The sequence below is a fragment of the Stegodyphus dumicola genome, chromosome 1, assembly GCF_044657685.1.
Source record: "Stegodyphus dumicola isolate Sdum_Otavi_A_Nest chromosome 1, ASM4465768v1".
In the NCBI taxonomy this organism is placed as follows: domain Eukaryota; kingdom Metazoa; phylum Arthropoda; class Arachnida; order Araneae; family Eresidae; genus Stegodyphus; species Stegodyphus dumicola.
Window position 1 is genome coordinate 282,589,152 of NC_140768.1, and position 24,345 is coordinate 282,613,496.

The 24,345-nt window shown below is 35.8% G+C and overlaps 1 long non-coding RNA gene across 1 annotated transcript in view; it reads right to left on the minus strand.

Annotated features, from left to right (window-relative positions):
- Positions 1-2,920: 2,920 nt before the first annotated feature.
- Positions 2,921-24,345, minus strand: part of LOC146999569 (uncharacterized) — a 64,670-nt gene continuing 43,245 nt past the window's right edge. Inside the window, exon 3 of the long non-coding RNA XR_015039830.1 lies at positions 2,921-3,249. This is a non-coding gene — a long non-coding RNA (uncharacterized LOC146999569). The remainder of the gene's footprint in view (positions 3,250-24,345) is intronic.

Genomic DNA, 24,345 nt, shown 5'->3' on the forward strand with positions numbered 1-24,345 from the left:
GCTACCTAATGATAAAAGCTTCTGTTTATACAGACTTTCTTCATTTCTTGCTACTTAATGAAGAAAGTATTTAGCATAAGGCAATGCCTTCCAATTAAAATAGAAATTTAAGTAAAATTACAACACTGAATTGATAAAGAATTCATTAGTTTATAGCTGGAAATATCTGAATGTGTACCAGAATTTTTATTTATTTGCGTATAGTTTTAGTTATTTATGTTATTACTCAGTTTCTGATGCACATTTTCTCTCGAAAATGTTAAAGTAAATTTTAGACTGTGAAATTTCGCAGTCGAGTGTTAATTCTAGGCCGTTTACCTGAAGAACTTCAGCATTTACCTGAAGAACGCAATGTGAATTTTGTTCTCTCGAGTGCTCATAATCAATCCCTGCCTAATAATACTCATATACAAGTCAAAAAATGGTTTATATTCTGTGTTATTTAAGCAGCTTAATTTTTTCTCTTCTAATTTGAAGAGTTATTCTTATTTTTTTTTTTTTAGTTCTTATTTAATTTTTTCCCAAAGCACCATTAACAAAATTCACAATTGAATGTTATATTTCACGAAACATTTAAACCTCTTGCGGTGAAGTAGTGCCTAGTATACTCACTTGCTGGCTGCCTAATTATTACACGCATTCATGCTTTGAGGACACGCAGAATATTTCCGTTTATATGGACGGACTGTAAGCTCCTCATGATATTAAAATGAATGAAATATCGTAATTTAATTCCTTTAACCTATTCACGTGTACTGAATATCTAATGTTATAATTGTTATAGATTGTTGTTATATATTCTTAATATTAATTGTTAATTAAGTTATTGTTAAATTCTGTAGGTTTATTATGAAAAACGAGTGTCTCAAGCATCATTATCCATTCTAAAAATAATGAAAGTTAAGAAAAACAGATTAATTGCATGAAAAATAATGTTGAACATTATGCCAATTTTTGTAATTATTGTTTTTTATGTATTTTTGCATTGTTATATAATTTGTAGAGTTATTAGATTTTTTTTATGCTGGAGACGTAAAAATCTGCAGTGCTCTCGCCGGGAATCGAGCCTTGGACCTGTAGAATGCGCGTCGAGTATGCTTCCAATTACACCCCAAAGGCATGCGGAAAATAGGAAGAAAATATCTTGTATACTGCCCCTTTTAAAGGGCCGCTGGAGATTAGGAAAGCTATCGCCAAATCCTGGTGATGACGAATTATCGTTCACCACCTATTAGTTCTGCCACTTGGAAGCCATAATAGCAGTGCACTCACTCACCATTTGTAGAATTTGTTTTTTGCGGGGAGGGGCTGGAGACGTGAAAAACGTGCAGTGCCCTCGCCGGGACTCCAGCCCCGGACCTCTCGAATCCGCGTCGAGTATGCTTCCAATTACACCACGAAGGCATAAGGAAAGGAGGGAGAAAATAGCTTATAAGTTGTTTTGACTTGTTTAATTGTTTATTTGTTTAATTATTGAATTTTGCAGAGTCTGTTAGTTTGCCGTAGGAGGAAACGTGAAAAATGCGCAGTGGTCTAGGCAGGATTCGAACTCTGGCCTCCTGATTGCCAGACATACGCTCTTTCATTTGCACCACGAAATCACGCGGCGAAGAGGAAGAAATGTCTGACATTCTTCGTCACATGAGGAGCGACATGAAGGCAGGAATCCAGTTAGCCAAATCCTGGTGGTGACAAATTATCATCCACCGCATTTTAGTTCGGGCGCCACGGTAGACCGAATTCAAATTTTCTTCAAGCCGAGAAACATGGAAAATCAGCAATGCCTTCGCTGCGATTCGAACTGCGGATGCCAGCCGAACATGCTTCTAGTTACACCACGAAGGCATGCCGCAAGGAACGAGAAAATAACATAACAATTTTAAGTTTAATTATTGTTTACTTAATTTAATTTTGAATTTGAAGCCATTTAATTGTATATTTATAGTGTACGTGTATTATTAGTCCAAAAAGGCTTTGTCCCTGAAGGACTATTGTTTTCGTTTTGCGATTTTGCGTGGAATCACTATAAATGTCTGTTTCAATTTTCAAACTGTTGCCCCCCAATGTTAGAGTCCTGCATTATATTTGAAGAAATTAAATAATGAAAAATCTGCATAAATGTATGTATATTTCTCGCATTGTGATAAAATAACGGTACATAGAGCCATCGAATTTTGAATGATGTAATCCTCCTACGAATATGGGCATGTGGAAGACCAAATTTGAAATTTGGAACTTGTTTTATGATCGATTTCATATTTTATAAAACTTATAGGAATTTTTGATTAACAAACTCAAGTGAGCAATGGCAACACTCTACGGGGGGGGGGGAACCTTTTTATCTTCAGCGCGCGGAACTGCCTATCGGAAATTCTAAAGGATATGCTCATTTTAAAACTATTTTGCGATACTGCTATTGAACTGAATTTTATGATTTAAGTGCAAAGAACATGATATTAATTAAATAAAGGTAACACACAAAACGTTAAAAAAAAAACGCCCCTTTGGACGTAATTTAAAATCTGAAACTTTTCAGATTTTTTTATAGTGTAATTTAGTATTCTTTATTATAGTGTATGTGTTTATTTCGTTTATTATGCTTATGTATATTCGTTTATTTCCTGTATTCTGAATTCTTTTAACTCCTGTTAGATTGACATTTGAATTGTAAGTGCAAAAGCGAGTCAAAGCTATTGAGATAACCCTTCTACTGAGCCTTAGCAACATTCTGGAAGCTTCTGGGAAACACATTTTCGAAGAATTAAGAGTAATTTTTCTTAAAATTTCTAGGAGTGTTTCCTTTTTCCGTTAGTAATTCTATATAATTAAGAGTCTGGAGCTGTTTTGCTAGTAGGCACTTTGCTGCTAAATACTATCTTAGATTCTTAGATCACTGGGAAAGAAGAAAGAGCTATTAATGATCTTTCATTTTATTTACATAAACAGACATATAACTTTCAGAAGTTAAAAAATATCTGCAATATCTTGCAGAAACAAATGGAATTGTCTTGTGAGCAAGGAGTGTGCTGCTTTATGAGTGATACATTCGTATCTTTTCCAAACTTCTGAACTGCAATATTTATGTAGAAAGCGCTTGCCTGATGCTTTGAGAAGTGATATGTGAGTAGTCAGGATATAGATTTGTTGTAACTCTAAGCATCACTGGTGTAAGTTCGATAGCCCGTTCCTCTGGAAGTGGTTGCTCTGTACTTAAGGTCTTGTTCCCCCACTTGTCTGATAGCAGAATGGCTGAAAAAGAGGAAAAAAAGTGTACACGATTCTTGTCTATGAGTAAAACGCAAGCTATGTTTACAGAATACTTTGTATGAAAAACAATTAGCATTGAAAGTTTAATAATGACCTTAAAAATTGAGGTTCATAAAAAGGTATTCCTTAATAAAAATACTGCTTCTGGAGTTTTGATAAAAAATCTTAAGATTGTAAAGAATTGGAGGCCCGGTAGCGCAGTGGCTAGCCCATCACGGAGCAGCACCACAGATCAGGGGTTCGGACCCCGGGCTGCGCAAGGTCGACTCAGCCTTTCATCCTTTGATTTCCGTCCCTTGGGTCGATAAAATGAGTACCAAGTTCGCTTGGGGGCAAAACACTGGGGGTCCTGCGACAAGCTGACCACTTATTCAGGGCATATGCTTACGCACCCGGGGTCCATGGTCAAGAAAGCAGATTTCGGGGCACTGCAGGCCTTGGCCCATCAGGGCTGTTTGCGCCACTGAGTTTAGTTTTAGTTGTAAAGAATTATCTCATTGGCCAGTGTATCCCCCTGTGGTGTGAGTGGCGGCATGTCAGTATGGAGTTGCAAGATCCATGGTTCGAACTCTTGCAACGGCATGGTTGCTTTTTCACGTTTCCTACTTCGTTACATCGTAAATGTCTGTGCAATGGTGCTCGAATTAAAATAAGAGGTCGATAAGGAATCATTATCCGAATTCGATTATCCGAATTATAGTCTCTCATCTCCACAAATGCGTTTGAAATAACGAAACATGTAAAAAAAAAAAAAATATCGTATTTTTCAATGTGGGCTTTTGTGCTGCCTGTGGTAGCATATCCACCTGCAAAATCTGTGGTTTGAATCCCACAATGATCAATTTTCTGTGGTTCACCTGCTCCGGAAAACCACGATGAAACACAAGATAAATTATTGAATGCAAGATAAATCGTTGAAATAAATAATATTTGCGTGTAGTTAGCCCATGAGCGGCAAACGTTTACTAATAATTTTAAACTTCTCTCATCAAAAATAATAACGTTCTTGGTGAGACAAAACTGTTATTAAAGATCTGACAAAAATTTTAAGATTGAACTCTGTAATAAATAATGATCTATGTATAGAAGCATCGTTGGTTTTGAAACTTTCCAAGAGATTTCTTTTTGTTTGTTTAGAATAAATACTGCATATAGATAGCATGTATAAATATACAGAGGCTATTATGTTTTTAGTAGCAATAAACCTGAAGAATCTACTCTTGACCAGGATATGAACCACGGATGTTCAGACTGCCAGTTGGAGCATCACTCACGCATAGCACGAGAGGATGCATGGAGAAATGCGATTTCTTACATTCTCAGCCGCTTAAAAAGCAACTGATACAGGAACGAACTATGCAGTCGACAAAATCTAAATGGTGACTAACTGTTGTCCACCACATTATATTTCGGACCCCATAGTAAACATTTTTGTGTTTTTAAAGCAGGAAACGTGTACACTCAACTGTACCTTAGCCGAGATTAGAACATTTATTTTGCAATTGCTGTTTGGGTGTGCTAACCACTTACACCATAGAGGACTGCTATAATTCCTTACCAATAGGATGCAATTTTTCTCTTTTTATCCCTACAGAGGCTTTCATTTAAAGGAACTAAAGATTTTTCCTTTGTAGTTTAATATGAAACTGTAGTCTTTTCCGTTACCATGTCAGCAATATCTTAACTGCATTTAGGAAAGTATACTTGAGCATAACTTTGCACATTGTATAGTGAAAACAGTGTACGCTCACATTATATAAAACAGGCCTCAATAAGATATGATCCGAATGACTCACACTTTGAAGTGACCCACTTGAGTTTTGAAAATTAAGTATATATAAAAATAAGTTATAAAACATAAATATGAAATGAACACTTGAAGAATACATAAAAAAATTCAACTGTAAATATTAACATTTTCATTTTTGTTTAATTACAGCAGTAGCGAACATGGATTTCTAATTTCAAAAAACAAAAATTGTAATATAATTTCAAGTTAATTAGAAATTCATAATATTAGCACTACCGATCCGTAATCCATAATTCCAAGTCTTTGCCATTTTGACCGTATTCCGTTCAACTTATAAATTCGAGCAAATATGTCCACATAATGAAATTTATTTTAAGTAAGAATAGGAGAATTTTAAGTAACCAACGAAAATTCAGATGTTTGTATTCATCTTAAGATGACTAAAAGCCAGACTTGACTAAATTGACGTCACAAGTTCAACACCCAGGCAGCTATTGATATCGAAGAGAAAATAGTGTTTATCATTTATATTTGTTTTTATAATAATTATAATTTTAGTTTTCAAGTTTAAAGATTAAAGCATTTTGTAATTATTTTCTCAAACATATTTTATTATTCATGATATAGAACAATATGTAATGAAATCTTTCACGGCATTTACATCCGTAACTCGAAAATTTCTAAAGGTGAGGAATATTTCTAAGAACATTATAAAAAACCTTTCGGAACCGTGTGTTATCTCCTTCCTAACAAGTTTCGCCATGTTCTAAAAACTGAAAATTTAACTCTCCATCCAAAGCAAAAATCTTTCTTTGATGTTCATAGTGAAATCTATAATACAAACACCCACGGGTCCGGATGATTTGGATCATAAACTGAGGATACCTTCTTATAGAAATGTTATTTAATGTCCATATTAATATCTGTTCTCAAAAACACTGGTCACTTTTAGATGTGGTCTTCTTGGAAAGTGATTGCCACGAGAATATTCTCTGAGAAAGCCAGCATTCTTTATTTTCCAGGCACGGGTACTTAATTTCTTTTCCTAACACGTTTTCTTTTCATATCTTCAGAATCCAGATGCTGAAAGAAAAATAATGAGGAACTTTGGAATAAGTTATTACTCCCTAGAGCAGTGGTGCCCGACCTTTGGCCTATCGCGAGCACATTTTTGCCTGCCGCGAGGCCAATCAACATTTTTGTTAAACATATTTCCAATCTTATGTGATACATCTGAAATACTAATTTTGGCAAATGGGTTTGAGATGAATAATAATATTGGTTGAACGTTATGGAAATCAGAGAAGGGGAGTTCAAAATTATTTTTCAGTGCATTTAGGTTTTCCGAGTATATTGGAATGAAGCAATAAGATTCCATGTTCGCTATCAAGTTCATCAGTCAGTAATCAATTATTTTATAACGTCTTGCAAGATATCTCTTATGACTATAAATGCTTACCATATTTTAACTATCAAGAAATATAAATGAATGGGTATTTTTAAAATATGTTTTGTTTATAGCACCTAATCGGGCTGTCAAGCACATACAAAACGATTGGCGAGCACATACAAAACGATTGGCAAGCACACTTAGGCTCCCGAACACAAGGTTAGGCACCGCTGCGCTAGAGCATAGTAATCTACTGCTGTTTCCGTGATGGCTTCACATTGATGCCAAAAATAAGAATTTGTCAGACGATGATTAATACTGCACTTCCCTATCCGTTAAAATTCATTTAGATTACTTTTAATCCTGTAAGCATTCTACAGAAATTTGCCTTTTGTTATTCACATACACTTATCATGATATTAGATTCTTTAAAAATTAATCCACTTTAAATTTTAACGTAGGACCAAGTTCCTCATCAAGGACATACAAAAATTTAAGACGCAAAAACTTATCTTAAATTTAAGACGCAAAACTTATCTTAGTGGAAGGCTTATAACTAAATAACCTTAAAAGCTTTAGTTTTCGTGTATGGTTTATTTGATAATTGAAAGAGACCATTAGAAAACACACACACACACACAAAAAAAAAAATTGTTTGGAAAGGGAATTGTGGTTGAGCCCTAGTGACGTCTCAAAGTTAGGCAAAAATGCACAAGACACGTCCACTCTGGAGGCTCTCCATCAAAATTGGGGGCAGAACTGAGCCAAATCGCAACGTCAGCTGTTAGGTTCTCAAAGTTGTTGCCAACGACAGGCGTAATCTTGCGCTCCTTTCCACGGGGAATTTCGTGGGCTTAGTCAGACTACGTCAGCATAAGCAACAACAACAACAGAGATTCATGTCGAAAGGATATACCAGTGGTTACTGTGGGAGATTTTAATACAGATGCAAAAAGGAAATAAGAAAGCTTTCAGTTTTATGAAACAGCATTTTAATCTTAACATGGTACCAACCAATTATCCAAGTACTTTACGTAATTCATATATAGATTTTACTTTTACTTATAGAGCACGTTTTCTTAAACGTTATGGTGTGGGGACCCCCTAATATTAATCAATAAATAAAAATTAAGAAACATTGAAAGTCTTTGGAACTAACACCGTTGGGTTAGATCAAGTGGTCGTTTGGGACAAATGCAACAGCCATCTTCCGTCAATTTTTTTGTGTCTTTTTTTTTTAAATAATAAAAATGTATGTCTCTTTCCATTTTATGCCATGCAAAGTACAATGAAACCTTCCATTTCTACCACCCTTTGAAGAGGCGGAAGGCTAATATTTCTTAAACGTTACACTTATATTGGGCATCAGTTCTCCTTTTCGATCATATCCACAGAAAATCAAAATCATCTAGATCTCTATGGTTCTATATCTCCCTATCGTCTAAATCTCCCTATTATCTAGATTACCCGTATGTTAAAGTGCAATTCGGTTTGTTTAGTTTAGTTACTACGAAGTGTATTAGGGTTAACTCTAAGCGGAGAGAAACGTTCATAAAAGACCTTTTTAGGAAAACTAACTCGCGTCCATGTTATGTATCGGGAAAACCACGAAAAATCTTAACCCGGGTCGAATCGATGTTGTTCAGAGATGACGTTGACCTCTCAGATGCACCTCCTTATGTTTTTTGAAAAAAAAATACATATATATAAATTTTCGTATGCAACGGAAATTTACTAATTCAAAGATATATTATGATAAAAAAGTTCATTTACTAAAATTCTGCAGACGCGAATAAAAATATCTATGAAATATAAGGATAGTTAAGGATACAGCCACACTTCTCCGAATACCGAAATGATGAATAATCGGAATAAAAATTATATACGTAGCAATAAAAAACAAACACATTCAGAATCTTAAATTGCATCCATTTATTCATGTTCTAGTATTATTGGTTTGTAGCTTAGCTATTAGATATGATAACAGTATATTCGTTTTTAGTCAGACGATGACTGATATTTCTCACAGTATGGCTGTTGTAAAGATAGAAGACTGAGCTGTATAAGCCTATTAGTAAATTTTGAAAAAAAAAAAGATGCATTATGCAAACACGGGAAGACTTTCGTACGGCGTTAAAAGCGCCTAAGAAATGAACTTAAGACTGAAATAAGAAGAAAAAATCTGATGTGTGCACCACATAACTTCCTTGTACGGATATACCCATTTTTCTGATATGTAATCATACCCATGTTTTAGGTATAATTTACACATCAAATATAAAATGGGTATAATTACACATCACCAATCTGATGTGTAATTATACCCATTTTTTCTTGCATTTCATTTAAACTTATTGAATTGAACTAAATCTACTTTGTCGATAGCGCATAAACCACAATAGAATAAATGCACTCTTTAAAATTCACTATATTTGTTTACCACAGCAACACTAGGTTCACAACTAAGGCGCTAGGTTCACTTAACAGCGTTATATTTCGTTCATATTATAACTATGTCTATGTGTATGTCTATGTCGTAACACAATTAAGAGGCAATCGGCCTGGTGCGGCCTTTACCAATATTTTTATATTGGTAATATAAAACCTTTACCAATATTACCAATTTAGCCAATAGCCTTTACCAATATTACCAATTTAGCATTTCTTGATTAGTTTGGCCTGATGCTTGAATGAATCCGGGTCATCTCTAGTGAAAATTTCTTGTGGTTTTTCTATCTTCTCTAAATGATTGAATCTTTTTCTGTATACTTTACAACCACCATAAGAAGAAACGTGATTATAAGTAGGGTGTCTTTAATGATGAGCTGAATCCAGTAAGATGGAACGTACTTTTTGCACCTAATGCAGAGTCTCTAGTAGAGAAGTAAACGTAGCTCCACGATGTTGAGGATCTGCATCTTGAGGATTTCTGCCGCTTGGCTACGCTTGTCTTGAGAGAAGCTGCGAATTAATCTTGATCTGCAAAATTCAAAATAATCTCGATGGCTTGAAAAGATAGACAAAGTTTCTGCATATTTGATTTAGCTGATTTAATTCTCTGAGCTATTGTGGTTATTGATTTCATGAGATAAAGGGTTTTCTGATCTTTGAAAATGTTAATGATTTCTGTTAAATTTTTCTGCGGGTTTTTCTGCTTAACTTTGTCACTGTAAAGGTTTTTAGGCATTTCTTGATTAGTTTGGCCTGAAGCTTGAATGAATCCGGGTCATCTCTAGTGAAAATTTCTTGTGGTTTTTCTATCTTCTCTAAATGATTGAATCTTTTTCTGTATACTTTACAACCACCATAAGAAGAAACGTGATTTTCGTGACAGTAAATGCAAGTTGGTTTTTCATCTGTTTTTAATTTACATGTATTGGATCTGTGATTTTGTCCGTACTTACAGCACCTGACCTTTTTAAAGCAATTATTTTGGGAGTGCCTGAATTCCTGGCAATTGAAACATTGAATTGGGCGTTTTCTGGGCTGATATTTTTCTATTGTGATATTGAATCCGAACATATTGTTTAATTGATGAATTTTCTCTCCTGCAGAATTTCTTTTTAGTTCAAGGAAAAATATAGGTAAATGGATAATTTGGTCTTCTGCTTTCTTCGTGAATCGCTTTACTTTAATTATAGGGAAGTTTCTGCGTTCTAAGTCTGCGTGAATTGCTTGCTCTGTGTAGGATCTTGGGATATTCTTAAGTATAACTTTAATTGAAGAGGCTGAGGAAATTTGGTACGTATGAAAACTAATCTGTGCTTTCTTGAATTTATCAACTGTAGCTTTATAATCGGCTTCGGTGGTAGTGTAAAGAAAAATCTGTCTGGCTTTGATTGTAACTTCAAATTCGTTTTTACAAATCTCTCTGAGCATTTTGTCAATTTCGGGCCAATCAACATCGTTTTCTGGAATGACTAATGGAGAAATTTTCGTTTTATTTTCTGCTTTATTCTGTGTTGTAGTCATCTGCGTTTCATCTGTAACTTCCATATCTTCGTTATTTTCGTTAAGAGTTTCAAATCTGTTATTTTGAGGAATAGCTGCTGGTGGGATAGACTCTGAATTTTTCGCGGTTTTCTTTGGAGTTTGCCAATCCTTCTGATTTATTGTTTTATCATCTGTTTTAGAATTTGCGAGCTTCGGGGTGTTCTGAATGCTTGCTAAAATGAATTGATTTTGTTGAATTTCTTCTTGTAACTTTGAACGCATTTCTGTCGCTGGTGGGGAGGTTAATGTCTTCATAGACTCAATATAGTGTAATTTATCGACGATTTCGTTTTCTAATTTGATTGAGAGATCTTTTGGGTTAGTCAGAAGCTGAGTATTAAGATATTCTTGCGAGATAGCTTCTGTTAAATTAGTGAAAACATTTCTGTATTTGTTAACTACTGCTTCAAAATTTGAAGGAGAAGGTTTGAATTTCTTAGCATTATCGGTTATTTTTTTAGGACTTCCTGCGGTTTTCTTTTCTTAGTAGAATTTAGTAGTAATTATACTTTGAAGCGCCGGCTCATTTGAAGCAATTACAGGCATCTCTTTGGATGTAGTCGATTTTCTTGAATAATTCGAATAAGTAGAATCATTATCGCTATCATAATCGCTGAAAGTAGCATGCCAAGGAATTTTCCCTATCAGATGTTTCGCTATACAATACGAGATACAATGTAAGGTAATACAAAATCTTTAAACATATGTTTTGCCACATGCTTTTTAATAAAATTTTGAAAATTGCAGCATTGCAATTATAGGGTTATTTTTATTTTAAATTCCATTCAAATTCAGTTTTCTAGTAGTTCTAGTTATCTAGTAGTTCTGTAATTATATAATACCATCATAAAATACAAGTTTAAATTTATTTGCTTAATTTCGAAAATTTATAAAAATTCTTTTACGGTGAATTAATTTAAGTAATAATAATTTACTTTTCGCTATTTAAATTATTGTAGGCAGAGTTTGTATACAAGAGAACAACTTTAAAATTATGTGTTGTTACCATGAGTTAGTCATACATGTTTTGTTTTCCCATTCTTAAAGAACATTATGTCTAGCAATAATAATCTCGGATTACAGTTTGTTATTGTATCTGTTTCGAATTATCTTTGTAAATAGTGGTGCAGATTAAACCACAAAGTATGATAAAAATTGCTTAAAACTCAGAGGCTGGTTCATGTGAAGCAAAAATTCTCCAAAGTTTAAGTGAAATTACAATTCCCGATTCCGGATAATACCAGGAACGACGTCCAAGGTTAACTCAAAATTACGGTTAATCCGAGGACAGTTAAAAATCACGGAAAAGGGGAACAACTCATAATCTATATAATAAGCAACAGAAAAGTATTGTTACAACTAACCCTTATTTGCAAACAGTTTAATCCTGAGAATATGTTCATTTGGTTATATTGTAAGGATCTTAAGTTTTACTAACGTTTATTTTATTTTAAATCTTTACTATCACTTCTTATTTTCTACTTCCGGCCAGAATTATAAGCGTGAAGGAGTTTTATGCAAAGTTGTCTGGCGAACGCCAAGTATTTAAGTGTGGCCTTTTTGCCAAGCAGAAGAGAGGAAGCCGTGAGTTCGAAGCAGGCCGCTTACCTTAGAAGTTACGCAGTTGCTACTTTGCCTTCCAGGCCAGAGGTTTTAATCCTCTTGATAAATTAAACGTATTGTAGTGTTCACAGTCTCTGTGCTACATACGCTTTCTGTTATTATAAGGCCAATCTTATTCTAAAGTTAAATTAGAGTTTAGTTTTATTTTGATATCTTTTAAGTTAGACCCCGAGTGGAGGGTCATTGTATTCCGAAGTACGGAAGTCATTGTATATAAAGAAAAAAATAAAGGGTTTTGTATACCCTTCGTCTGTATCCTGTCCACTTACTACAATTAGTGAACATAGCTTTAGTAAGCTCTCTGTTCTAGTCAGGTCATTGTATGTTTCCGAAGAAAGTTAGAAGAAACATTGAACCTGATAGTGGCGCCCGACGAAGAATAACCATGGCCGAGTTTCAAGAAGAACCTGTGCTGCCTGCAGAAACAGCTCAGAATCCAGAAATGCCAGCTGCCGCCCTGGAAGGATTTGGGTATATTGTCCAGACCATGCGCGCTTCAATGAAACCGGAAGCAACGTTTAATGGAAACTCACAGGTAACCAGTTTTTTGGAAAAATTGGATGACCACTTCATGCTCTACCCCGTGCACGAGTTTCAAAAAGTTACCTTAGCTACCAGCGCTTTGAGGGGCCAAGCGCTTAACTGGTTCAAATGTATCGGCAGAAGTCTCTTGGGTCAAGCAGGAAGTCCCACCTATACCTACGAAAATTTCAAGACTGCCCTACTAAAAGCCTTCCCTGTTGTAAGGGATCGTGCGAAATTAGAAACAGAACTGTTCAGTATATATCAACAAAGAATGGAAAACCTCTCCAGGTTTATTTTAAGAAAAATTCACGTTTTCAAGCTCTTGTATGGAAACCGTCCGGATCCTGAAATAATTCAAGTGATTTTGCCGAGGTTACTACCCCAAGTGCAAGACTTTATTGAATTGAGAAATCCGACTACACTGGAAAAATTATTTGAGCTAGCAATCCAGTTTGAAAGTAGAAGAACGGCGGACGTTGAAAGAAGACGCCAATATCAACAGCGAAACCAATTTGGTACGCCAAGACTACAGCAAACTCAAGCACATGGCTACGGAGAAAAAGCGAATCAGTGGGCAAGGAAACCCGAGCATTCAAAAACAGCCGGCGAACGTCGACAGTTCAATAGCAACCCAGGAAAAAAGTCTCAAGGCCAGTGGAGAAAGAAGGAAAGCACCGAAAGAAAAAATAATTTAAACTAAAACGGATTTCTGCTGACGAGAGGGTGCGGAAATCCGAAGGCCACGAAAACCCCTCTTCCTACAAGTTAAATACAGTAATGGTGAAAAATTTAACTCTTCCGAAGATTGAAGTCTTGGTAAATAATATCCCGGCCACCGCACTCCTGGATACCGGCGCGCAGTGTTCCTGTGTGGCAGAAGTCTTTTTTAGAAAGTATTTTCGCAAATACCGCATATATAATGCGGATAATACAACAGTATTAGCGGCGCAAGGAGAACAATGTAAGTGCGTAGGTAAAGTACCTTTGTACATCCGTATCAAGGACGAACAAGTAAAGGTGATGTTTTTTATAGTAAAGAATTTGCAAGCACACTTAATACTAGGAATAGACTTTCTTTCAAACGCACAAGCTACACTGGATTTTAATGAAGCGTCTCTTAAACTGACGATGAAACCAGTGCGTGTAGAAAAGGTTGAACCGCCAAGGGTAAATCTCGACCACCTGCCTAATGACGAGCAAGATAGAATCCGACAAGTGGTAAGTGAATTTGCTTCCTTATTTAGTGATATTCCAGGATTTACCCAGGTTACTAACCATAGTATTGACACCGGAGATGCATTGCCGGTTCGTCAAAAACCATACCGGTATGATAAGAATAAGGAAAAAATTATAGAATGGCATATTACCGATATGCTACGTAAAAAGATCGTAACGCCTATCTCAAGTAGTTATGCTAGTCCGGTGGTTTTATGTAAGAAAAATAATGATTATCCTTTGGAGCATCCAAAAAGGTGGAGATTCGCTATTGATTACCGTAAATTAAATTCCATAACGAAATATCCGGTATATCCGTTACCGATTATAGAAGAAATTTTAAGGAACATAAAATCAACCAAATTTATGACAACTTTAGACTTAACGAATGGTTATTTTCAAATAGGGATCAGGCCTGAGGACGTGCCTAAGACTGCTTTTATAACCAAGTCTGGCACTTATGCATTTTTGCGAATGCCGTTTGGCCTTTCAGGCGCCCCAGCAACATTTCAGCGATGCATGGACATTGTGTTAAGACCTGTTCTCGGAAAGTCCACATTTATCTATTTAGACGATATCATTATTACTAGTGATAATCTAGACCAACATGTACAGGATTTAAGACAGGTGTTTTCTTTATTAAATGAGGCCGGTCTAAAAGTTAATGTCGAAAAATGCAAATTTGCAGCCCCTGAATTAAAATATTTAGGTTACAAAATATCGCAAAAAGGGATCGAGACAGATGAATCAAAAATAATCGCGGTACAAAAGTATCCCACTCCAAACACGGCAAAGAAGCTCTCTTCTTTTCTAGGACTTTGTTCATATTATAGGTCCTTTATAAAAGATTTTGCGGCTATCGCTGAGCCATTGTTAAAATTAAAAAGGAAAAAGGCAAGATTCTCGTGGACGACCGAAGCCAATAGTGCTTTCGAAAAATTAAAACAAGCATTAACGCAAGCCCCTGTGTTGAAATTTCCTGAAAAGGATGAAAATTTAGAAATTTCAGCGGATGCTTCGGATTATGCGGTAGGAGCGGTACTTTCGCAAAATCAGCAGCCAGTAGCATTTTTTAGCCGAACTTTAAATCAAACACAAAGAAACTATTCCGCGACCGAGAGAGAGGCACTTGCAGTTCTGTTAGCAGTGCAAAAGTTCCGAGTCTATTTTGGAAAGGCGCCGATAACAGTATATTCTGATCATGCGGCGGTAACTAGATTGTACTCTGGAAAAAATTTATCCCCAAGGTTAATAAGATGGGCACTCAAGCTGCAAGAATATAATCTGGTAATCAAGCATACCCCCGGAAAGGAAAATATCGTAGCAGATGCCCTGTCACGAATTAAATTAGACGAACAGGGTAATACCGTAAAAGTTGCAATGCTGACAGCGTGTACAATAAATTCCCGAGAAACTGTAATAACCGAACTGGGTAAGGATCCTGAGTTTGGAAGTATTTATGAGTATTTGAAGGATCCTGAAAATTTTAGCCACCAAGATATTGTGGCGATAAGAAATAGGGCGGCCCATTACGAACTAATAGATGGTCTATTATTTTATACAAAAACTACGAATTCCAACAACGAATTTCGACCTGTTATCCCAGCTAGTCTTAGATTAAATATCCTGCAAGAGTTCCATGACAGCCCTTTAGCTTCTCATGCTGGTATTCGAAAAACTACTCAACGCGTACGCGAGGCAGTCTACTTTCCTGAACTGCAAAAGTTAACAAGGGCGTATGTCCAGTCCTGCCCAACATGTCAAGCCGTTAATTATATTAATTTCCGCCCGGCCGGGTTTCTAAATAGTATTAAATCCGAATTTCCAAATGAAATAATCGGTATCGATTTATTGGGCCCTTTCCCAAAAAGTCAGTTAAACAAAAGTCGCTATCTCCTTGTTATAGTTGATCATTTTAGTAAATGGACCGAAATTGTTCCCTTAAAACGAGCCTCCGCGAAATTAGTTACCGATTCTATTTTAAATAAATATATTTTAAAATACGGGGCGCCCCTAAAAGTTATATCGGATAATGGTCCTCAATTTGTAAGTAATATATTTGAAGACATGTGCCAAAAACTGGGCATACGTCATTTAAAAATGGTCCCGTATCGGCCGCAATCAAATATAGCGGAACGGGTCAACAGAAATATAGTGAAAATTATCCGTAGTTATGTTAAAAATTTTCATAAAAGCTGGGATAACTATGTCAATGAATTTGCTTTCGCCCTTAGGACCGCAAAACATGATACAACGGGCAAAACTCCTGCTGAGTTATTTCTAGGCAGAAAGATTATAACACCGTTAGATAAATTATTTTATGTGCAACAAAGAGCCCCAGAATTTAAAATGGGTGATATAGAAAAACTAATTAAGGAAGCAAAGAAGAATACGGAAGTAGCACAAAGAAAACAGAAGCTCTATTATGATTTGAAACGACGGGGAGTAACTTATAAAGTAGGGGATGAAGTACTAAAAATTAAGCATTCACTTTCTTCAGCACCAGAAGATAAAACTGCCAAATTTTTCCCACGCTTTGAAGGACCATATGTTATAGAAAAAATAACTCACGCTGTTGTAGTATTAAAGGCAAGAAATGGCGAAACCTGTTCCGCAAACATTGACCAGATAAAACCATTCTATGACCGTAATAAAATGCAAATCTTTTCAGATCTTTTGCAGGATCCGGTACGGCAGACACCGCAGGTACAAGTTCCAGAGGTGGGAAAACGACAAGTACAAGGGCAAGCCAATGAGAGACAGAAGCAAGTGAAAAGAAAATTGCCCCGCGGAAAAATTGAAGGTACAAAGAAAAAGAAGTCGTTCCACCGTCCAAAAAACAGAGTTCACGAACACCCCCAGAATGAAGAAGGGAGAAGGACGACGTATGTGGAAAAGACCGGGAGAAAGGACGGCAACTATAACCCGGCTGTGAAACGGAAGATTGACTCATCCGACAGAACTCTCCGCAGCAAAAGTCGCCGAACTGCGGAAGGGCCATCAGCGGCGGAGGAAAAAGTACAAGAAAAATTTGAACGGCCAACAACGAGGTCCAAGCAGGATCACGACAGAAGTTTCCCGGTTCCACCAAGACCAGCTGCCTTCAAACGGCCAAGACCACAAGCAGAGGACAGAAGGAAGATGTTCAAGGGTGGCCGTAGTGGTGAAAAACGGAAGCTTCCAGAGGAAAGCACTGAAGGGCGAGCCCGTACAAGAAGGAGGATCAACCAAGCTACGGTTTGCAGCACCTTTAAAGACTGGGCCCAGAAAAGGATGTCTGAATATTACAAAGATAAGTAAAATTTTGTGTTACTTTACAAACTTAAGTTAATCTTTCATTCTTACTGCAAGTGGCAGATTTGAAGAAGTTTTACCTCATGCGAGGTCTACCTTTATCGCCAAAAGGGCGAGAAATGAGTTGTGACCGATTTTCTTATTATGTTTTTCAATTACTCGCGCGTAAAACTAAAGTTGATGTATAATAGCGTTGTATAAAGACTTAAATATTGTAAAAAGTTATTGTATAAATTTTATTTAAAACATTCTAACAAGAAAGAAGTTTTAGTCTGAAAGACTTTTTGAAATGTACTATTATTTCAATGTAGAAAGAATTGGCACTTGCTTTGAAAAGAATAGAAGTTAACAATGTACTACTAATGTATGTTTTCAAATGTGTAAAATTAACGGCATCTTGATATGTTCTTGTATACATGTGAACTGTTATTTTGAATGTTTAGAAATACCGTGATATGGTAAAAGTGAAAGTAATGTTAAAAAATTTGTTATTCGTGTGACTGTAAAGATTAAATCATGGTGAATATGTGTTAAAGGTTGAATGATGTAGTTAGGCTCTCTGACGCTACACTTTAGAGTTAGCCACTTTCAGAATAGTACCTCAGGGTCTAGAGTTGAAATTAGGGTGTGTTAAGAGGTCTCGTATGTTGAATTTTAACACGTTAGTGTTTTGATTATAGGAGGAAGTGTTGAACACATAGACAGAAACACATTCGTGTTTGGTGTTTTTACAACACATGTCAGAGAGCACGGGGAGAGATAATTAAAATAGTCATGAATGAAATAAGAATGTTAAGAAAAGTATATTCTATATGTTATTTACAATGTCATTCTGTAACATTTCATTAAACTAGTTTTCCTTCCAGATCTCTGGAAGGAACCAGAATTGAATAAAGCTCCTGTTTTGATGCAGTACAGATGAAAAAGAAAAAAGATTGTTGTATATTCCGGGAGCTGCTATTGTAACAAATTTCTTTCTTTTAAAATTTTCTAGTTTCTAGCTAAGTTATGTTTGTAAAAGGTTGGTCTCGCGTTAGTTTCTAGAGCTAAAAGTTTTCAACAAGGTCGTTTTAGACCTCAGTTTCAAACTAATTAACTCTGGCGGGAAGTATGTAAGGATCTTAAGTTTTACTAACGTTTATTTTATTTTAAATCTTTACTATCACTTCTTATTTTCTACTTCCGGCCAGAATTATAAGCGTGAAGGAGTTTTATGCAAAGTTGTCTGGCGAACGCCAAGTATTTAAGTGTGGCCTTTTTGCCAAGCAGAAGAGAGGAAGCCGTGAGTTCGAAGCAGGCCGCTTACCTTAGAAGTTACGCAGTTGCTACTTTGCCTTCCAGGCCAGAGGTTTTAATCCTCTTGATAAATTAAACGTATTGTAGTGTTCACAGTCTCTGTGCTACATACGCTTTCTGTTATTATAAGGCCAATCTTATTCTAAAGTTAAATTAGAGTTTAGTTTTATTTTGATATCTTTTAAGTTAGACCCCGAGTGGAGGGTCATTGTATTCCGAAGTACGGAAGTCATTGTATATAAAGAAAAAAATAAAGGGTTTTGTATACCCTTCGTCTGTATCCTGTCCACTTACTACAATTAGTGAACATAGCTTTAGTAAGCTCTCTGTTCTAGTCAGGTCATTGTATGTTTCCGAAGAAAGTTAGAAGAAACATTGAACCTGATAATATGAATTTAGATCAGTATTCGAAGTTCTTTTTCTCAAAAGCGGTTACTTTCTTTCACTTCCCATTTCTTCCTACTCCTGTACACATTTCTTTCTCGTTTCACGGTGCACATGCTGTTTGTTTCTGTTTTCATTTCTGTACTATTTAAATAAGAATTATCAATGTGAAATAAAAGTCTAATAGCTGTACGCTTGACTTAGTTAAAATTGAATTTACTTTTAAGAAATGATGAAGAACGTTTATACCGATTGTATTACAATATTTGAATTACATAATATTTTGAATAACGACATGTCTTATCTAAAATGACATCATCAGCTATCACTACTGTTAACCTGCGCATTTGCTTTTCCTTCTTATACCATTTTCCGTAGCTGTTTTTGCTCTATGAACTGACGGTTTGTGACAGTGGTGCTTCCCTTAGTAGTTTTTTTACTCTGTCAACCCGCAGAAACACATGCGAGCATGTGTACAAATCTTTTGGGATGAAAATCTTTTGTTTACATTTGGATTTGGATTAATAGGGCTTTAAGAGGGCCATCTGATTTCGAAGATTACTTACAAAATTATCATTAGATATTGGCATGTTTGATTCTTCAAAGAATTCGCCAGGTAATTTAATAGTTTTGCCATAAACCATTTCAGCTATTGTATACTTACAGTCCTCATGTACAGCAGCTCGCAAACCCGTAAGAACTGCTGGTAATGTTTCTGTCCAATGAAGAGAATTATGACATCTAATAGCTGTTTTTAAAGTACGGTGTAGACGCTTAATTTTCCCATTACTCTGAGGATGGTAAGAAGTTGTATGGTTTACTTTTACTCCACATAGCGAAGACAAATTTCGAAACAGTTCTGAAATGAATGGAGTTTCTCTGTCAGTAATAACACAAGAAGGTACACCAAATCGTGTTATCCAATGTTCATAAAAGGCTCTTGCTATACTTTCTGCTGTGATATTTGATTAACGGTACCACTTTCATCCAAGAGGTAAACGGATCAATACACGTCAAACAATAAGTGTATCCATTAGAAGGTGAATAAGGCCCAATTAAATCAATGTGCACGACACTAAATCTTTCGTCTGGTGCTTGATATTGAGAATATTCTGATTTTGCATGTTTAGTTACTTTATTTTCCTGACAATCGATACAAGTTTGGGCCCACTGTTTAACATCTTTTTTTATATCGGGCCAAATGAATCTTTTAGTAATCTCTTTTACAGTACTTCGGATTCCAGGGTGAGCTAAACCATGAATTGCATTAAATATGTTCATCCGAAAAGTTTTAGGTATGAATGGTCTGATATTAGAAGTAGAGGTATCGCAATATAAGAGTTTTCCCGATGGTAATTGGTGCTGTTTAATATGCAATGATTTGGAATGTAATTTCAACTGTTGCAGTTCATCATCATTAATTTGTGCATCTGCTATCAGGTCAAAATCAACAACAGGTAAATCGATGTCCTCAATTCTAGATAGGCTGTCTGCAACACATTGTTTTGACCACTTATATGGCGTAGGTTGCGCCATATAATTGAATGAGAGTTGTGCGATATATTGTAGCTGTCTTATTTGTCTAGGTGTTGTGATGTGATGTGTGTGTGATTATGGCAAAGCCTCGAGGGCTATCTGCCTAAGAGGAGGGATGCCTTCGTGGAGGACTTTCTAAGGGAAACTGACTCGTATACACGTTACACATGGGGAAAACCACGAAAACGCCCATGCAGCCAGCCCGTTTGCGGGATTCGAACCTCGGACCGAACTACCAGTGTTCAGCGACTTTACCGCTCGGCCGCTGGTGGGCCTTATTTGTCTAGGAGAGGCTTTGTTATTATTTTGCTTAAAAGCAAACGTTAAGGGCTTATGATCCGTATAAATAGTAAAATCGCGGCCTTCAAGTAAATGTTTTAAAGTGTTTAACGGATAAATATATACCCAAAAGCTCGCGATCGTAAGCGCTATAATTTTTCTAGGCATCATTAAGCTTTTTTGAAAAAACTGCAATAGGCTTCCATCCATTTGGTTCTTTTTGTTGAATAACTGACTTAATAGCCAAATCGGATGCATCTGTGAGAAGTGCCAGAGGGTAATCCGAATTGGGGTAGGCCATTAACACTACTTGAGCAATATCTTGTTTACATTTTTCAAAACTTTTCCTGGTTTCATTGGTCCATAGTATTTTACGTCGATCTTTTTTTGTGGATCCTTTCAAAAGTTCATGAAGAGGAGCTTGAGTTTCTGCGGCATTTTTCATGTAATTACGATAGAAATTGATCATTCCTAAGAAGGAAAGAAGTTGGTGTATAGTTTCTGGCAATGGATATTCTATGACAGCTTTAATTTTTTGAGGTAAAGGTTTTGAGCCTTCAGCAGATATTTGATAGCCCAAAAATTCTATTACAGGTACTCCCAAAACTGATTTGCTAATATTAATTCGGAAACCATATTTATCTAAACGCTGGAAAACTGTTTTAAGATGTAAACGATGTTCTTCCTCGCAAGAAGAGGCAATCAACACATCATCGAAATATGGAAACACGAAGTCTAGGCCATAAAAATCTTCATTGATGAACCTCTGAAAGGTCGCGGGGCATTTTTGAGACCAAAACTCATGACATTGAATTGGTAAAGACCAAAAGGTGTGATGATGGCAGTTTTTTCTTTATCTTCATCTGCTATTGGAATGTGAAAATACGCTTTAAAGAGATCAATTTTAGAAAATATAGTTTTATGAGTTAAAATATGTTGAAAATCTTGAATTCGAGGAATGGGATAACGATCAGGTACACTTAAATCATTCAGTCTTCTATAATCCCCACATGGGCGGAAAGAACCGTCTTTCTTTGTCACTATGTGTAGGGAACTTGCCCATTCTGAACTGGACAGACTAATGATGTTATTGTCTAGCATGTATTTGAATTCTCTTTTAGCTATTTCCAGCCGTTTAGAGTCTAATGGTCTTGCTTTACAACTTACAGGTTGTCCTTTAGTTATAATATGATGTTTCACATTAGGCTTTACAGTAAAAATAAGAAAATTTGTTTCTGTGATACTAGGATACATAGCAAATAAATCAGAATATTTACATAAGCTGCCCGTTGTATTTATAGTTTCATTAATAGAGATGGGTGCGATGTCACCATAAACTGCAAGGTTCGTCACACCATCAATTAACCTTTTATGTTTTATACCAATCAATAAGTTGAAATTATTTAAAAAATCTGAACCTAATATGGGTTTACTAATTTTTGCTACAATAAATGGAATTGAAATTCTCGGTGTAAACCAAGATCAAGAATTAAAACTTTTGTACCAAAAGTATCAATTTCTGTATTATTTGCAGCATATAATTTATAGTCACTAATAAGTTTGTGTTTAGAAGTACGAGCAATAAGGCTTACCTCTGCTCCACTGTCAACCAGAAAATGTAAACCTGTTTTTTGGTCCGTGATAAATAAGCGGAATTTACGGCATTTTTCTTTATTTACAGCAGCAGAGTCTGACGCTAATTCTACTGCTGATTTTCGTTTTCCGGGGAGTTGTTTTTCCATGCACAAGGGGCTATTGCATCTATCAGGAAAACACTTTTCTCGAAAACGAAAGTGGAAATAACAGTACTTGCCATTAGGGTTATAACGGCTCCGAGACTTACTTCGATCATTAGATGATAGACTGCTATTTCTTCAGCGAGGGCGAGAATTCCTTGTAACAGTTAGTTTTTCGAATTTATTATCCAAAGCTGCAATTGCTGTCCTAATTCAGCAATAGCATCTGCTCCTGGAGAAACAATACTGCTGGCACAGTATAGTTCTTGTTTCGGTTGCATTTCGATTATACGATCGGCCATTAGAGCCAGTTTTTCGATATCTTCATCACTAACGATTAAAATATTGCGCACAGAATCTGGCATTTTCTGCAGAAGTAGTGTTTTTTAAGAACTTTATCTGAAATGCCATCGGTAGTAAGATTTCGCATTTTTTGTAAAAGTTGACTAGGTTTACTATCTCCCAAGTCTATGCCTGTTAGCAGTCTCTGTAAACGTTTATTTTCAATTTCTTTAAAAGTGTTCAAGACACGTTCTTTAGAAGCAGTATATTATCCCATAAACTTTCAACAAATTTTGCTTCCAATTGCGAAACTAAGTAGTTGAATTTAGTTTCCTCGGCAGTTATTCCACAAATAGAAAACTGTGCTTCTATATGATAAAACCATATCTCTGGCCCAAAAGGGAGGTATTTTCACACTTACCCGTGCTATTTCTTCTTTAATCGCCGATTCTTCACTTTCTGACATCTTTATCAATAATTCCGAGGTCACCAAGAATGTAGTTGCTTGGAAAGTTCTTTTTATAGTAATTTAAAAGGCAAAAAGCAAAAGCAAGAATCAATTTTTTTCATATATAACATTTTTATTATTCTTTGTAGCACTCACTAACTCCTTACTGATTTCAGGCATGACAACCTTTCGAAAACTAAACTGAAACTAAAGTTGAAGTGAAAGTAGTAGTTATTATCTAGTAGAAGTAGTTGTAGTTACTATGACCAATAATAATTGTTGCCTACATATCTTTTGTTTTTAGCCAGGGCACGGTTAATCCTCTTACGGATAATTGAGAGTTAACCGTACTGATATTTTCTAAAGATCCGTAAAATTATACTAACATATAATCCTAACGGGGTCAAAATTCCTAATATTATCCTAAGATGGTAAAAAATCTGATTATAGTGTATACTGATCAAGAAGTCACCAAAATCAATTTTAAAAAATCTGAAAGTTTTAGACTTTATATTACTCCCAAACGAGCGTTTTTTTCCCCATTTAGAGACACATAAACGTTTCCAGAGCGTTTGGGCTGACGCCGTATTGGACTAAAAATATTTTAAAACAGTACATCTTTAGAATTTCTGATAGACAGTCTCGCGAGCTGGAGATAAAAATGTTTTATTCCTTACAGTGTTTCCACTGCTCGTTGGAAATTGTTGAGTTTTTTAATCAAAAATTCGTTAACGTTTTACAAAATAAGAAACAGACAATAAAACAAATTCCCAATTCGGGCTTCCAGGTACCCATGTCCGGGTGGAGGGCTATGTTATTCAGAATTTGATAGTTCTAGGTACCGTTATTTTTTCACAAAACGAGAAACATAGATACGTTCATGTAAATTATTCAATTTTTAGTTTCTTTAAATATAATACGGTGCGATTATATTTGGGGGCAACAGTTCGTGAAGTGATTCGGACATTTAAAGTGATTCGACGCACCATGTCGTTCACTCTGTCCATTTGAGCTAATAATGATAATAATAGTAATTAGTTTTAACCTAGCCAGTTACAGCAGAAAAGTACCCGAAGGTGCATTGTTTGGCAACATCTAGCAATTAAAAGTCGAAGTTAGAAATGTACTTTTTATCGGAATCTGGTTCTGCGACGTTGGTCAGAGGATTTGGGGTCAAGGGCTACCACATTCAGCTTGCAGTTTATCAAGATGATTTGGAAAACAAGTCGCATTTTCAGCATGCAGCACTCACTACCTAAGACCACCGTGAAATCAGCAAAGCCATCTGAATAAATGTATCTGACAGATTTATGAGGTAAGGAAAGTC